General features: G+C 43.5%; 1 protein-coding gene and 2 non-coding genes across 3 annotated transcripts in view; 2 read left to right on the top strand and 1 right to left on the bottom strand.

Annotated features, from left to right (window-relative positions):
* Nucleotides 1-17,171, top strand: part of LOC144697683 (uncharacterized) — a 672,764-nt gene that overhangs the window by 44,353 nt on the left and 611,240 nt on the right. The gene's annotated exons all lie outside the window — the stretch shown is intronic.
* On the top strand, nucleotides 4,857-4,929 carry trnat-agu (transfer RNA threonine (anticodon AGU)). The gene has a single exon. It is a non-coding gene; the product is annotated as a tRNA-Thr (tRNA).
* trnan-guu (transfer RNA asparagine (anticodon GUU)) lies at nucleotides 7,820-7,893 on the bottom strand. Its single transcript has one exon. It is a non-coding gene; the product is annotated as a tRNA-Asn (tRNA).

Below are 17,171 nucleotides of genomic sequence, written 5' to 3' on the forward strand. Positions count from 1 at the left end.
ATACCGTTGGCACTATCTCAGTCACGACTGCACTGAAGCAGGTCTTGGCTAAAGTTACAATAAGCCATGCCCCAGATGGCACTGCACTAGAGCTTGTCTCTGGTTATAGAAAACTAGAACATGTTTTTCGTTGCATTTCACAAGACCCTGCCTCAGCTATTACTCCAGTAGAACCTGCCACGTTTCTATCAAACTTGACCCTGTCTGTTAATGCTGCACCAATACATGCTTCCATTCATATCAGACTTCCCTGTTCCTGTTGTTATTGCCCTAAACCATTACTCTCTTATTGCTGTACTTGTCCATGTCTCTGTTTTTATTAATCTCGTACCTTTGCCGGTATTTAATTCACCAGACACTGCGTCAATTTATATTATAAAGAGCCCTGAATTATGTGAAGCTCCACTAGACCCTGTATCAGTTTTCTTACACTGGATCCGGTCTGTCTTATCACTACACTAGACTGGTTCGTATTGCACAAGATCCTGTCTCAATTATTACTGCACTCTGCACTGTCTCACTTCTATTCCACTAGATCGCGGCCCTGCTTATAATACACTGAATCATATCTGCACTTATATTCCGCTAGACCATATTTCAGAACAAGTTACATTAGACTCTGTATCAGCCTGTATCACACTCGAGCTGTTCTGCCTTTTTAATTAAAATGGATCCTGCCTTTGCAGAGACTTTGTCTTTGTACCTCTGTCTCTGCTTCTATTCCACTCTCCCTGTCTCTGTTTTTACTCCACGAAATAATGTCTGTCTCTCTTACACTGGAGGCAGTCTCGGTTATTACGGCCTTAGACTCTCTCTAGGAAGCAATTATTCTATGTCCTGTGCCTGTAATGACTACCCTATTTCTCTTGATATTGATCCAGGCCCTGTATCAGTAACTACTGCACTAGACCCGTCTCCGATATTACAGCAGTAGTCCTTGTCTATGTTAATATAGCACTCGTCCCCGTCTTTGCTTAAGTAACATTAGATGCTGTTTCTATTATTACTGCGCTAGTAATGTCTCTGCTTAAATTGCTCTAGGTCCTGTCTCAGTAATTACCACACCAGGCTCTGTCTCTGTTGTTACTGCACTAGCCTATGTCTCTATAAGGTGGACGTCGAGCTCGAAATGGGCCTCTGACTTTGGCCTAAAACTAGAGGTTTCCCATTGACTCTTTGTTCTGCGCAGCTCCTGATAATCATTTTCATTACAGCCACAGAATTACATTTGAGACATCGCCTGTTCTGTATGTGTGTGTGAAAACAAATCATGCTGCATCATTCCACAAGGATAAACGAATTATCTTCACCAGAATGTTTCCGTTTGTTTTTATTCTCTCTTATTCAAACTGTAACTACAGATCGCCTAATACCGTAAATATTCGTCAGTGGTATATTCTGTTGTGTGCTCTTGTTAAGAAATTCATGTCCTACCAACTATTTCTTTGGTAAGACGGGCACGGAGAATGCTGCGGAGAGTAATTCACCTATTGAATCCCCAAACTCGCCCAGCACCTACAAGGCTCAATTCAGACGTCTCCACTTGCTTGGGTGAGCGCGGCTCCAGCAACACACTGTTGGCTCCAGCTCGACACCATCCAGCACAAAGTAGCCCACTTGTTGACACCTCACCTATCACCTTCGCCATTCACTCCCTCCACCACCGACGCACAGTAGCAGTAGTGTGTACCATCTAGAAGATGCACTGTAGGAACTCATCAAGGCTCCTTCGACTGCACTTTCCAAACCCACGACCACTACCATTTAGAAGGTCAATGGCAGCAGATGGATGGGAACACTACCACCTGGTACAGTAAGTCCCCATAATAAATGGAAAGGGGAACAGGATAACGTTCCACGTGGATTATATTTGATCGGCTGGAGATGTCTGAGAGGGAGGACAGGGAGTTAAAAGATGTGACATGAAAGCGCCAGAACTTGATGTGTGTCAGTTGCTTTCTGTGATGAATGTCTGCCGCGGTAATGTGGGAGATTTCACTGCCGACTGTTTACACTGACACAAATATCACTCCTGGCTAATCAATCACAACTGCCCTTTGAAAGCAGCGCGCCAGGCCGAATGGCCTCTTTCTTTGCTGGAACTGTCTATAATTTTATCTTTTCCAGCATCACGGTTGCTTCTTTCACTATCATTCCAACATTTTATTGCACACTATTGGGGAATGTACTTTCTTACATTCTATCCAACGCTTTTGAAGTCAAGACACTGAGCAATTTCAGGGGGTTTTCTTGTTATTTCTGGCACGGAATTTGGAATCAGATCAGTTGAACGACAGTTTATTGGTGCCAATCCTCCACTGAGCTCACCCCTTAAAAAGAATGGGTGCCATTCGCTGAAGATGTCGTTTGAGTTCTAGTTAAACACAAAATTCTGTAGGAAAAAATTGTCTCTGGTGAAATTGTCTGAAGAAATGACAAATGTGGCTCAGATAAAGCACGTTGCAAGACTTATAGACAGCTGTCCTCGTGATTTAGAGGTGAGGATTCGGCCCTTGTGCTGCCGCGGTTCAGGATCGTTTCCTGGTCAGAGAATGAAGATTTATTGATCTGGTACAAACTGTTAAAACAGGCCTGATTTACTTATTGATTGAAAACCAAAACGCACAACAGCTCCGCCCGAATCAGAGGAGTAAGAGTTGAAGTTTCACATCAGAGCTGCAAATGTCACACGTGGAAAAACTTCGAGAAGAAATCCAGTTCCTAATGTCCGAGGGATATGAGTTTGGGCTATTTGTATTTACAAATTATCTCTCTCCAGCGTCCATTTCCTTAAACACTCGATCATAAGGACCCGGTGAATGTCTGTTTAAATGTTGCTCGGTGAAAATTTCAATCACCTTCCACTTTGTAACATAGACACTTAGTAACTGAGCAGTTTCCACTCAAAAAAAATACAGAAAAAAATTCCCCTTCAATCTTTTAAATTTATTTTTATTTTCTCTCTACGATTTTAATATGAAGCCACACAACTAAGGTGAATGAAGTATGGATTGTGAAAAATGGGGAACGGAACTACATTGACACAGACAGAGGAACACACACAGACATATACACCGAGAGTGACAGAGGCCTGAGGAGAGACAAACACCCAGAAAGAAAGGATGTCACCAACTGGCTCAGTTTGTTCCATTTGTGACTGCAGATTTCGTGAATCCATACAGATTAATTTAAATAAGAAAGCGCGGGTGTTTTTGTTATATTCTATTTACCTGATAATTAATCCTGTTGGTACCTGGTTAAAATCGGGAATAATAAGAGCCGCAGTCAGCAGGATTGCAACCTACATTGGGAAGGCCCGATAGATCTTGAAACCATCGCTTCAAACACTCGTACACGACTAACAGCACATCCATAGTCCATGCACACTCATATCAAATCAGAGATGGTGACAAAATAAGTCACTCGGCCCATTGTGTCCGTGCTGGCTCTCTGGAAGAGCAACTCAACCAATTCCACTCACCCTCCTTTCCCCCACAGCAATTTGTATTTGTATTGCCTCTCCCCGTTCTTCCAAACAAAATCAAGGACCGCAATCCGCACGCTCTCCCCACCCCCCGCCACCCGCCCGGCATTAAACTGGAGTTGCCTCTTGTCCACCCAAACAGAATTCCTAAAGTGCCAGAAAGGGGGAAGCATCTGAAGGTTTGGCAGCCGCGGGATTCGGACCCATTCCGCCAGAGACTGGAACCTGAATCCAGCTCTGCCGTTTGTAGAGCACATTGAATCAGATTGTAGATATCAGCACAGAAATAGCAAGGGTATCTTGATAAGAAAAAATGTGTTGTTTTAAATTCGCTATGAAATCAATTGCATAAATCAATTATGTTTATGTCAAAAAGTATATATAGAACCGCAGCAGCGAAAGCGCCAATTCCTAATCACCTCTGCACCAGAGAAACTGTTTGCAAACCTCACAACCGGCTGATCTGTGCTACCTGTGCCTTTTATTCTCATTCCAGTCCTCGCTCACCAGAGACACGTTTCCCCCACAAAATTACATGTTTATATCGAACACAAACGACTTCCTCAGCCAATGACAACAGCGATTGCTGTTAGCTGGAACATCATTCATTGTCACACAGTTCCGGGCTGTCACTGGGTCCTTCAGTAGCAAACAAAATAAAATAAATAACAAAAATTGCCACCTCTGCTGTCACCCAGCGAGTTCCAACTGATACTTGTTTTTTTGTGAAAAGAGGAGTTAGTCCGAATCCCAGCGCTGCCACAGTTTCAGTCACATTCCCCCTTTCAGGCACTTTAGGAAGTTCCTTTAGGTGAGCAAGAGGAGATTCTGGTTTAATGCTCCTTTATTTTGACAGGAAGAACGGGGAGAGGCAATACAAATATAAATGGCTGCGGGGGAAATTCGAGTGTGTGGAATCGGGTGAGTTGTTCTTCCAAAGAGCCAGCACAGGCGCGATGGGCCGAGTGACTTACTTTTTCGCCATCTCTGATTTGATTAGAACACCTTTGAACTCGGAGGAGCTGTTGGTCATAACTCAATGTTTAAGGTGATGGATTTGAAATCCACTGGTGTCTCCCCCTGTCGGTTTGAATCCTGCTGACTACAGTTCCCATTATTCCTCATTTCAACCACATGTCACCAACTTCATCCCTGCGGCTCCTGTGAAACTGACAAGGCGACACATGGCAGAAATTCATCACTGAAAGTAACTGACACGCATCAAATTCTGCCACTTTCATGTCGCATCTTTTAACTTCCTGTTCTCCCTCTCAGACATTTCCAGGTCTATCAAATGTCATCTGCCTGAAATGTCATCCTGGTCCTCGTCCACTGAATATGGTTGACTTTCCGGGCATTTGATTGAGCAGTTGGCTCCATAGCTCAGTGGTTAGAGCACTGGTCTAGTAGACCAGGGGTCGCGAGTTCAACTCTTGCTGGAGCCTGTGGTTTAGCTGATGAAACCAAGTTCCGTGGGAAAATGGGCGATTGGTTGGACAATGCTGCAAAACAATATTGATCCTTGAAAAGGTGCCGTTCCCAGAACTACACACAGTCCTCCAGGTTCGATCTAAGCAGGGCTTCGTGTATCTGCAGTAAGCCTCTTTTGCATAACAGCCTCTGTAACAGGTTGTACAGCAAGAGGAATTAGATTGTAGATATCGAATAAGGAGTACTCTTTATTGTAATTATTTCTTTTTATTTCGAAGACCATATATGAATCCCCAGCACAACTCTCCATATAATTGGGTCAGGGAAACTTTGTTAATTTTCACACACTGAGCATGGACACTGCAGAAGCTCCTGCACCTCTTTCAATATTGGTTTTCTTCAATCAGAGTTTTCAAAAGGGAATTGGGCAATTATTTGAAATGGAAAATAAAACTGCAGGGTTATGAAGGAAGAGAATGACATTGGAACTAAGTGGAAGAAAGCACACACCCGATGGGTCGAAAGGCCTCCTAATGAGCTGTGTAAATTTACAATTAGATCAATTTCTCTGCAGCATTCCAAAATGTCCCACTCCAATTCAATACCTGTAAAACAGGATCTTGCAGTGCAGCATGTCTACACAGTTTGACATTCCATACAAGTCCCTTTGGCTTTTTCTCACAACTTGTTTCTGTGGTGTAGTGACCTGGCCAGCGATGTCCATATCCTATAAATGATTAGAGAAAAAATTAGTGGTTTCACGTTCACTTCACATGTGCTAGGTCGCTGGTTCGAAAACTGACGGAAACATTATTAAAATTGAGCCATTTAATTGTGAGAAGTTGCACAATTCCCGTTTGTTGCCAAATAATAGCTGAATACATTATCTCACAGCCATGTGACATTGGCACTTCCCCAGGCTTTGACTGATTTTCTCCAAAAGGCATGGTTGTAAGAAAGAGACAATAAGTCAGACGAATTGCAATAAGATAGTTCACACGTGTGTGAAGTGTTGAATAACCTGTTGATGTGCTGTGTCATTTTATGATTCTAATGTCAAGTCAATTTCTCTGCCGCATGGTTATGTTTTTCAGCCGAATTGTACTTCCACAAAACAGGGTTCGGAAGTGCAGTAAGACTGCATGGTTTGATATTCTAAGTCAGTCCATGTGGTTCTGCCCATTGTTTCTGTAGTGCAATGGTTACTACGTACACGCAAAAGGTCCCCTGTCTGGAAATGGGTAGAAACATTATCGAGATTTACACATCTAAGTGTGAGGGAAAGTTTCATAATTCACATTTGTTGTTGAATATTAATTGAATATAGTATCTCACCGCCACATTAAATCTGCCCTTCGCCAAGCCGCAAAAAGCCACCCCCCCGCCCCCAACAACCCCCCCCCCCCTCCCCGCTCCAAAATCAAGAGGGATGAAACTGACTAGGCACAAAAACTAGCAGTTTCTTTAGTTGACAACAGAAATTAATGAGTTTACAAATGCAAATTCACAGTTAATTACTGACTGAAAGATGACGACCGGTGTGATCCAAAGACTAGCGTCATCCTAAAGATAGATGCAACTGATACAATGATTGAACATGAGGGAGTGGGAGAGATGGTAGAAAATCACTTTGTATCGCGCTTCATCATGGATCTTCATTCTTTCATGAGCATCGCTGGCCAGCATTTGTTGCCCATCCTGAATTGCCCTTCAACTGTGTAACTTGTTAAAGCATTTCAGAGGGCAGTTGAGAATCAACCACATCCATTGTGCGTCTGGAGTCACATGCAGGTCAGACCAGGTAAGGACGGCCGATTGAATTCCCTAAAGGACTGGTGAACCACATGGGTTTGTATGGCAATCAATGATAGTTTCATAGTCATCATGACTGAGGAAATACTGAGGACATGTCTGATCAGAATAAACATCTTTTGAAAGTTCACCATGAAAGGAATTGCATAAATAGCTTATGCTTGTATCGAAAACTGGAGAAGGAACCCTAGTCCAACTCTTAATTTCATTGGGTAAGGGAACTATTCATTAAGGCAAAGTGCATGGATTCTGCAGAAACTCCTTCTACAAAGGGGAATTTGGCAATGGTTGAAAGGGAGAAAATTCTGATCCATGGAAAGAGAGAAGGAAGTTGGGATTAATTGGCAAGATGTTTGTAAAAAGCTGGTATAAATAAAATGTGCGGAAGGTCCTCTTGCCGCGCTGTGCCATTTGATGATGACATTGTTGATCAGTCTGTCTCCAGCATTTCTAATGAGAACAGCCGAATTCAATTTCTTCAAAACAAAGACCCAAAGTGCTGCTGCATGACGTCACCGTTTAACATTCCAGACATCTCCATTGGGATCCAGGCAGGGAAATGGTTCTGTAACCTTGTGGTTACCCCGCTCATTTCGCGTGTGCAAATTACTCCATTCGATGCTCGTGAAAAACATTGTCACCCAACTGTGTGGAAAAGTTGCATCGATCCCATTCCTGTTTGTTGTTGAATGTGATCTGAATGCTACATCTTGCAGCCACATTAGATTCGCTCTTCAGCATTTCTGAAGATAACATTCAGCAAAATAAGAATATGTTTCTGCTGGCAGCGGGTGATTGGAGAGTATGGGGCTGGAATATTGCTACTTTTTCCTGTCTCAGTTACCGTGGAGCGACTAATTGATGGGTTTGTTTCAATCCAATTGCCTCATAGATCTGTATTAAATTAGATGGGGGTACATGATCGTTCATTTTCTTTGTCATATCAGAAATGAATGTCCATAAACAAAGCTTGATGTGGGAGCCGAGTTTGCAACTTGTGGGTGGGGGTGGGAGGATTTTCTTGTGGTTTCAGAGGCCCGAAACAAACCAGAGCGTTAATGAGTAATGACGGGGAGAAAACAGTGACAGCTTCGTCCCTGAGTGGTCTCGAACCACCAACCTTTCAGTTAACAGCCGAACGCGCTGACCAATTGCGCCACAGAGACGTGACGAGGTACCATATCCTCTATAAAATATCCTAAACCAATGGCTCAGCGAGTGAAAGCTTCAGATTGCCGCGACTGGAGTGACAATTATTCTTTCTCAGTTTTACTCTTCCCAAATAAAAGAGTGGGACATTCATTGTGGATACATGAAAACAGTCTGATCCCACCCACTGCAGACACATCCATGTCACCGGGAACCAGCTCTCGTACAACCGGTGCCGTCTCTCTTTGAGTCTTTCGCTGTCTTGTCTGTTACCAAGTATTCTGATTGTCCTGAAGCCGATATTAGGTTTGAATTCCTGATGTGCAGTAACGAGAATCCTTTCAAAGTCTCAGATCAGTTAATTTCACTGAGAACATCAGAGTCAATGTTCCAGCGTCTTAAAGAAGGGAAAGGTGCCTTGACTGTCTCTGGTCAGTCGAACAGTTCACCCTTCATTCTCCTCTGATTCCGGTTCACAAAGAGTTTCTAAAGATTCACAAAGCTGGAGACTGGGTTTTCTGGTTTGGTTCCTTCTCCATTTTCCTACCTGCCAACTGACAATATTTTCCAAAATCTCGTCTCAATCCTCCGCCTTGCATCTTGTCCAGGGATGAGGAAATTCAGTTTTGTGGAGAGATTATAGAGACCGGGCTTGTTCTCTTTAGAGCAATGTCGGTTAAATGGAGAATTCATGGAGCGGCTCAAAATGATGGGGGTGGGGGGCAACGGGGATGGGGCGGTTTGATGGAGCAGATAGGGAGAGACTGTTTCCACTGACGGGGGTCACTAGCCAGAGGACTGGAATTTAAGATAATTAAAGAAAGACAGACTTGCATTTAGTGTAGTGGTTATTACGTTTGCCTAACAAGTGGTTCGAAATCGGGCAGAAAAATTACCACAATCTGTTCAATCACGTTTGCTGAATATAGTACCTTCCAGCCCTGCCTTCTGGTCAATGCTTATAGCGCTTTTCCCGACCAGCGGGCGTCTCAGAGCGCTTTCCAGGCAATGAAGGACATTTTGAAGTGTCGCCATTGTTGTGATATAGAAAACGCGGCAGCCAATTAGCGCTCAGCAAACTCTCACAACCAGCAACGTCATCATGAGCGGATGATGTGTTTTTGTGACGTTGACTGACGGATGAACAGGACACGTGGCTGTGAGACACTGTATTCCCTTAATATTTAGCATCAAACGTGTAGTTTTGGATATTTGCTTCCCATTAAATTAACATATTTTGATCATATTTCTGCCCAGTTTCAAAGCGGGGACCTTTCACATGTGATAACCACTCCACTACAGAACAATACCTGACAGAGCCAGAGGCACCTACACATCATATTAAACTGTGAGGTCCTGCAGCAGCACTTTGGGTCTTTGATTTACGGAAATGGAATTCAGGTGGCAGATTTAGAAATGCTGTCGTCAAATTAATCTGATAATGTTATCATAAAATGACATAGCACGTGAGGAGACCATTCAGCCCTTCTAATCAATAACAACTTTTTACAATGTTCTTTCCAATTAGTCTCAATTTCGTTTTCTTTCTACATAACCATGATGTTTGACACTTTCAATTCATTTTCGAATTCCTTTTTGAAAACTCTGAGTGAAGAAAAACAATATTGAAAGAGGTGCAGGAGCTTCTGCCGTGTCCATGCTCAGTGTGTGAACATTAACAAAGTTCCCCTGACCCAATGACATGAAGGCTTAGGCTGGGGTTTCTTAAACAGCTTTCAAAAAAAAAATGAAGTTCATTTCAAATGGAATTTGCAAAGGAATTTTATTCTGACCAAGCATCTCCTTATTTTCCCCTGTCGATATGGACAATCTAATTCCTCTTGCTGTTCAACCTGTTACAGAGGCTGTTATAGAAAAGAGGGAAAGGTTTGCTACAGCTATACAAGGCCCTGGTTAGGTCACACCTGGAGGACTGTGTATAGTTCTGGGAACGGAACCTTATAAAGGATCAATATTTGCCTTGAAAGTTTCAGAGGAGCCGCATTGATTCCTTGGTGGGTTTTGGAAATTGGAAGCTGTACATCCGCAGTTTGTGGCACTATTTCACCTCACTGTTCACTTCGTGTTCATGTCTAACACATTCGATACTGTTATTGGTTGAACAAGTCTTCTGTGTTTGAGCTAAACGTGCTATTATTCGGCGCTCCCACTCCTGCCGCCCGGTTTTGGCCCTCCTCAAGGAATGTTGTTTTCTTGTTGCTGTGTGAACTGTCACAATGAACTGATCCTGGAGTCTCTTTCCTGTGGGATCTACAAAACCCCTCACTTCTCTTCCTTTTTCATTCTCACTCTTTGATTTCCAGTTGGGTTGGAAGCACGTGAAACAACCGCATCATGCATGGCTTAGTCAGTAGAGCAGACGGTTCTTAATTTTAGGGTCGTGGGCTCAAGCCCCAGGCTGGACAGCGCCGTTTTTTAAACTTTGCTGCTGTGATGGGTGAATCCCAGCTCCCCATTCCTCCGGCAGTGTCACCGCTCAAACTGAGTCCTTCTCCATCCTCTTTGTTAGTGTCACAGTTGCTACTGTGCGAGTGTAAACTGCCTTCGGCTTCACTGGAAGTCGGAAAGCTTTAGTGCTTTCATCCACCCCAGCCTAGATTCAATCCCCGTTTTTTTCCGCTCTGCTAACTGATACAATGGCAGGGATTCCTCGTGAAAACTGTAAAAACAATACTGAAATTTGCTCGAGGGAACTGTGAAGCGATTCATGTTGGTCAGGAGAATGAGGAGAGGCAACATCAAATAAATTGTACAATTCTAAAGGGGTTTCTCTGTTACACAGCGAGTGGTTAGGATCTGGAATGCACTATCTGAGAGTGTGGGGGAGGCAGATTCAATCCCGGATTTCAAAAGAGAATTGGACAGAAAATGCAGGTCTCTGGGGAAAAGGCGGGGGAGTGGGACCAGGTCAGTTAGTTTCCATAAGGGTAAAAGTTCTCCCTTTTCAGACGGAGATGAGGAGATTTTTTTCTCTCTCAAAGGGTCGTTGGCCTGTGGAATTATTTTCCCCAGAAAGCAGTGGAGGCTGGGTCACTGAATTTATTCAAGGCAGAATTAGACAGATTTTTGATGGACATGGGAATCAAGGCTTATGCCGGGGGCAGGAGTGGGGGGAAGCACGGTGGTGGGGGCGGAGGGGTCTCTGGTGGGGGAGTATGAAAGTGGAGTTGAGATCAGAACCGGATCAGCCATGATCTGATTGAATGCTGGAGCAGGCTGGAAGTGTTGAATGGCCTCCTCCTGTTCATTACTCCTACGTTCCTCAGGCCAGGGCCAAATGTAACCTTGTCTCTGATTCTCCAATACTATGGGGGGCTCGAGGGGCAAAATGGTTCCATTCCTGCTCCAGTTGTTCTGTTCTAATTCAGGGCTGGTCGCACTCAAAGCAATGGTTAAAGGGACATTCGCTGTGGTAAGTGTGGTTGAGTGGTTTGAGAAACTGGATTTAAATTATATTCAAATCGCACCGCTGTCAGAATTCCAGCTAATTCGCTTTCTTTCGGTCTCTTCAGTAAATCCCTCAGGATGCGCTGGGGAAAGCCGATGTCTGCAGTGCTTCAGTTTGATGGGAAGAATGAGGAGGAGCGATATAAATTGTGGGGTGACCGGAAATAGGTGAGACCGAGTCCAGTTTTCTTTGCAAGTCACAGGTCAGTGGTATGATAGACTGCTTCCCATTTACCTGAATGAGTGCATCTCCAACAACACTCACGAAGCTTGACACTGTCCAGGACAAAACAGCCCCCTTGATTGGCACAACATCCACAAACATTCTTTCCTTCCAGCACCGATGCACTGTAGCAGCAGTGTGTACCATCTACAAGATGCACTGCGGCAATTCACCAAAGATCCTTCGACAGCAATTTCCAAACCCACGACCATTACCACCTAGAAGGACAAGGGCAGCAGATAGATGGAAACACCACCACCTGGAAGTTCTCCTCCAAGTTACTCACCATCCTGACTTGGAAATATATCGCTGTTCCTTCACTATCGCTAGGTCAGAATCCTGGAATTACCTCCCTAACAGCACTGTTAGTGTATCCATACCACATGGACTGCAGTGGTTCAAGAAGGCCGCTCACCACCAACTTCTCAAGTGCAACTAGGGACGGGCAATAAATACTGGCCCAGCTAGTGAAGCCCACATCCCGTGAATGCAAAATTAAGATGGAAAAACATTTTCATCCAGAGAGTGGAGGGCGTCTGGAATTCACTGCCTAAGTTTGTGATTGAGGCTGAAACGCTGAAAGTATTTAAAAGTACCTGGATCAACACCTGAAATGCTGTAACCTGCAAGGCTACAGACCACGTGCCAGAAAGTGAGAATATAATGACCGGCTGGTTTCTTTTTCCTCTTTTTTGGCTGGCGAAGACATGATGGGCTGAATGGTCTCCTTCTTCACTGTAACATTCCTATAATTCTGTGGTTCTATGTTGAATGATGTTATTGATGATTGAAAGGAATACAGTGCAACCTTGGGGCTTTTGTAGGTCGATTACCTTCTACACTTTGAAATTCAGAACAAACTGAGGCTCCAGATGGAACATATTTGTCTTTCTGCGCGTTGGAGACCAGAGCTAGTGGATGCACACATCATCACTTGGCAGAGTGAATGACACTGGACCTGTCGGTTGTGAGTTCGAGCTGCTTGATGGGCGACATTGATTTTAAACTTTGCTGCTTTCATGGGTGAGCCCCAGCACTCCATTCCTCCGACAGTGTCAACGGTCAAACTGATTCTTTTTCCATCCTGCTTTGTTAATATCAAAGTTGCTGGGTTTATAAGTGGAAACTGCCTCCGCTTCAACAGAAGGTGGAGAATTTACTGCTTTGAATTTGGTGCTTTCACTGCCGCAGCCCAGGTTCAATTTCTGGCCAGGGAAAACCTTTCCCCTTCCGCTGTGTGAACTGTCACAATGAGCAGGGATTGCTTATCAAGTGAAAGTAGGCCTGGCAGTGTCTGTGGAGTGAGAAACAGAGTTTACCTTCCAGTTTGTTGATCTTTTATCAGAGCTGGAAAAGTCAGGGGTGTAACAGGTGGAAAACAAGTCCAGAGGCGGAGGGAGGGGGGGTGAAAGGACAAAAGGGAAGGAGTGTGATAGGTTACAGGGCATGAGAAAGAAACTGACTAAAGGGATGAGGGTACAAAATGTGGGTGGGAATGGGAGAGATTTTTCTTCCTGCTGTTCCGACTGGGACAAAAGTCACTCCTGATTAACCAGTCACAATGAGCAGATCATGTGTGTTTGGTTGAAGGATAAACAGTGACCAGGCCACATGGCTGTAAGATAATGTCTTCAACATACGTGAATCTGCAGATTTAGATAATGGTTCTGTGCAGTCTTGAACCAGGGTTTTTATCATGAGTTAGGCAAATGTGACAACCTCTGCACTGCAGAAACAGGAGATAGCCGCAAAGCTCAATGGGCTTCACTGAAATGTTATGCTGTGACGTCATGCAGCAGCATTTTGGGTCTTTGTTTTGAAGAAATGGAATTCGGCTGTTCTCATTAGGAATGCTGGAGACAGACTGATCAACAATGTCATCATCAAATGGTACAACACAGTAAGAGGTATTTTGGCCCAACGGATCTACATCAGTTTTGTACAAAGAATTTTCTAATTAATCTGAATTTCTTTATCTCTATCCATAACCCTAATTTTATTCTCTCCCTTTCAAGTCTTTGCCCAATTCGCTTTGAAAACTCTGAGTTGAGAAAAGCAATATTGAAAGAGGCGTAGGAGCTTCTGCAGTCTGTTAAAATTAATGGGAAAATTAACAAAGTTTCCCTGACTCAATGACGTGAGGAGTTGGTTTCCTAATTTTTTACAGTTATGGAAATTTTAAAAATAGTTCATTTCAAATCGAATATTCGAAAAAAAAGTTTATTCTGACCAATCACCTCCTAATTTTTCTCAGTCAAAAAACACAATCTAATTACCTTATACCAACATTTCATTGAGTAAACACGCACAGCCACACAGGAAAAAAGGAACATCATTTGAAACATCGAAATAATGAAACATTGAAATAATTAAGTTACCACTGGAGATGATGTCTGTATGTTACAAAGTGGAGGATGATCTGATTAACTGACGGAGCTGGTTCGAGTTTCCCAATGACCGATTCCTGTTCCTTTGCTTCTGTTCTATTTTGGTGGCAGCACCAGTGAAGGAAACGATGGTTGACATCTTTGGCTATTCTATCTTGGCCGAGTAGTCTTAGGCCCTGGATTTATGCTCCAGTCACTATAGAGGCGTGAGTTCGCATCCCACCGCGACCAAGGGTTTAGTCTTCTCTTTGATGTCTGCAGCTGCCCATTAGAACCAACAGATACCAGCCCGCATTAAATCCAGTGTGGTGCTTTACTTTGATGGGAAGATCGAGGAGAGACAATATAGATATGAATTGCTGTGTGGGAAAAGGCGGAGTGTGGAATTACAGTAGTTGATTTGCTCTTCCAGAGAGTCAGCATGTGAACGACATGGTGAATGATCGTCTTATGTAGCCGCTTATGGTTTTATATAAACGTCATTAATGCAAATCCGGGGCCTGGATTCGTCACTGAGTTGTTAAGGTGTCGGGTTTTGAATGCTTTGGGATCTCCACAGGTAGGCTGGAATCCTGCCAACTACTCTTATCATTCCTGAAATTTTCAATGTACCTGCACAATTAATTATCGATTAAGTTGAATAAAAACCACCCAAAATCTCCAGCGTGCTCTGATTTCCATTCGTCTGCAAGCATTCACAAAAGTTGCAGCTAGAAATGAAACAAAAACGGAGCCAGGTTGGTGTCAGGCTTGCTTTCTGGGTGTTTGTCTCTCCATAGAGAGAACCCCTTGCCCTCTGTCACGCTCGGTGTATATGTCTGTGTATGTTCCTGTGTGCGTCACTGTGTTTCAGTTCCTCACTTTTACCATTCAAGCATTATTCACGTTAGTTGTGTGGCTTCATGTTAAGACGGTATAGAGAACAAAAAGAGCAGTTTTAAAATATACAAGAGGAATTTTCTTTCTCTTATTTGAATGGAGACTTTTCAGCTTCTGAGGGTCGGTTTGGTACAAAGTGGAGGTTGATTGAAATTGTCACTGATCAACATTTAAACAGACAGACACCGAGTCTTTGTGGTTTGGAGGTTAAGGCAACGAACACATCGGGAGAATGAATTTGTAAATATAAATAGTCCAAACTGAAATCCCTCGGACATTAGGAACTATTTCTACTGCTGTCAGGTGTCGCAAGGACCAGGAACGTAAAAGTTCAACAATAAATGTTCCAGGAACGGATAGGATATAATCACCAAGATAGGCTGAGCAGCCTGAAGCTCTTTTCTCCAGGAAAGAGAAGGCTGAGAGATGACCTGATAGAAATGGGATGCTTTGTTGTTGTTTCTTCAGGGATTCGAGGTGCAATTTATTTCTTCAGCTACAGATTTACATCATTTGAATCTGCATCAAACAAACAATGAAATGTTTAGATATATAGAAAGAAAGATTCTACGTTGAGATGGAATTCTTAAAATCAGATTTTGTCATCTGCTGAATCAGCATTTTTATCAAACTCTCTCTGTCATTGGATTACAACAGTGACTACACTTCAGAAAGATTTCATTGGCTCTAAAGCGCCTCCCGTTGTCCAGAGTTGATGAAAGGCTCTGTTTAAATGTAAGCCCTTCTTTCTCTTCTTTCTTTCTGTCTGTCAATCTAAGTTAACAATCATATGAAATGGTGAAGTTTATCTGTTCCCAGTGTCTACTCCACTCTCGGACTCTATCTGTCTGCCTTTGCCTCTGTATATCTGCCTCGCTCTCTTTCACTCTCTCAGTCTCTCTGTCTGTGTCTCTATCTCTGTTGACTCTTGTGCTCTTTGTTCACCCCATTCACTCGCTGCCTGTGTGCAACCAAAATTCACTGGATTGATTCCTGAGATGAGACGGTTGTCCTAGGAGGAGAGATTAAATGGGATGAGTCTGTTCTCTCTGGAGTTTAGAATAATGAGAGGTGATCTCATTGAAAAGGCTGACATTCTGAGTCAGCTTGACAGTGAACATGCTGAGAGGCTGTTTCCCCCTGGCTGGAGCGTCTAGAACTGGGCTCACATTCTCCAGATAATGTGTCAGCCACTTAGGACTGAGGTGAGGAGACATTTCTTCACTCAAAGGCTTGTGAATCTATGGAATTTTGTAGCCCGGATGTCTGTGGATCCCCAGCCAATGAGAATATTGAAGGCTGAGGTCGATTAAGGGAATGAAGGGCTATTGGAATTAGGTGGGAAATTGGTGTAGAGTTTGGGGATCTGACATGATCTTATTAAGTGGTAGCGGAGGCTCGAGGGGGCTTATGGCCAATTTTTAATGTTCTGTTTCAGTGGAAACACCATCAAGGCGACAGGGAACCGCAGGTTGAGAGAGGTAGCCTGGCCGAACGGCCTCAGGTGCTGGGTCCAGGTTCCATTATTTGTGGAACCGCTGCCAAGTTTATTGGTGGTTCACTTGTGGGCCATTTTGAATGCTCTCTTCTGAAATCAAAGTGCCAGCTCAAAGAGAATGCGGGCGTGTATAGGGTTTTATTTTAATTGGGAGAAGGAGGAGAGGCAATACAAATAGTAATTGCTTGTATGAGAATGTACAGGAGTGGAAATAGTTGAGTTGTTCTTCCAGACAGAGCATGGAGAAGATGGGCCGAAAGCCCGCCTTCTCTGCTGCAGCCATCTTATATACCAGCAACATTAACCTGTTCATAGGGCCAGTTGCGGTGGTCGTGTGGTTAAAGCGATGGAGTTTAAATCAGTTGGGTTTTCCCGCTGCTCATTATTCCTGGTTTTAACTCTGTGTCTACAAAGTTATTTCTCGGTTAGATTCAATCAAATCCATCCAAGCACTAAAGCTTCCAAGGGGATTTTCCTATTTCCGTTCATTCACAAATACATTCACGAAACTTGTAGTCATAGTGGGACATAAACAGAGGCAGGTTGGTGTTATGCTTGCTTTCTGAGCGTTTGTCTCTCCTTAGAGACTAACCCTTGCCCTCTGTCACTCTCGGTGTATATTTTTGTGTCTGTTCCTCTGTGTGTGTCAATGTGGTTCAATTCCCGAAGGGGTGAATACATTTTTACCATCACAAACTTTATTCACATTAGTTGTGCAGTTTCATCTCAAAATGTTACAGAGAAAAATATCAGGATGGAAGATGCAGGAGGAGTTTGCAATGTTTGGAAGGAGGTGCAGCTAAGAAGTGGAAGATTCAGTGAGAAGTTTTCTTCTCATTT

The sequence above is a fragment of the Cetorhinus maximus genome, chromosome 23 (assembly GCF_964194155.1).
Source record: "Cetorhinus maximus chromosome 23, sCetMax3.hap1.1, whole genome shotgun sequence".
NCBI lineage: Eukaryota > Metazoa > Chordata > Chondrichthyes > Lamniformes > Cetorhinidae > Cetorhinus > Cetorhinus maximus.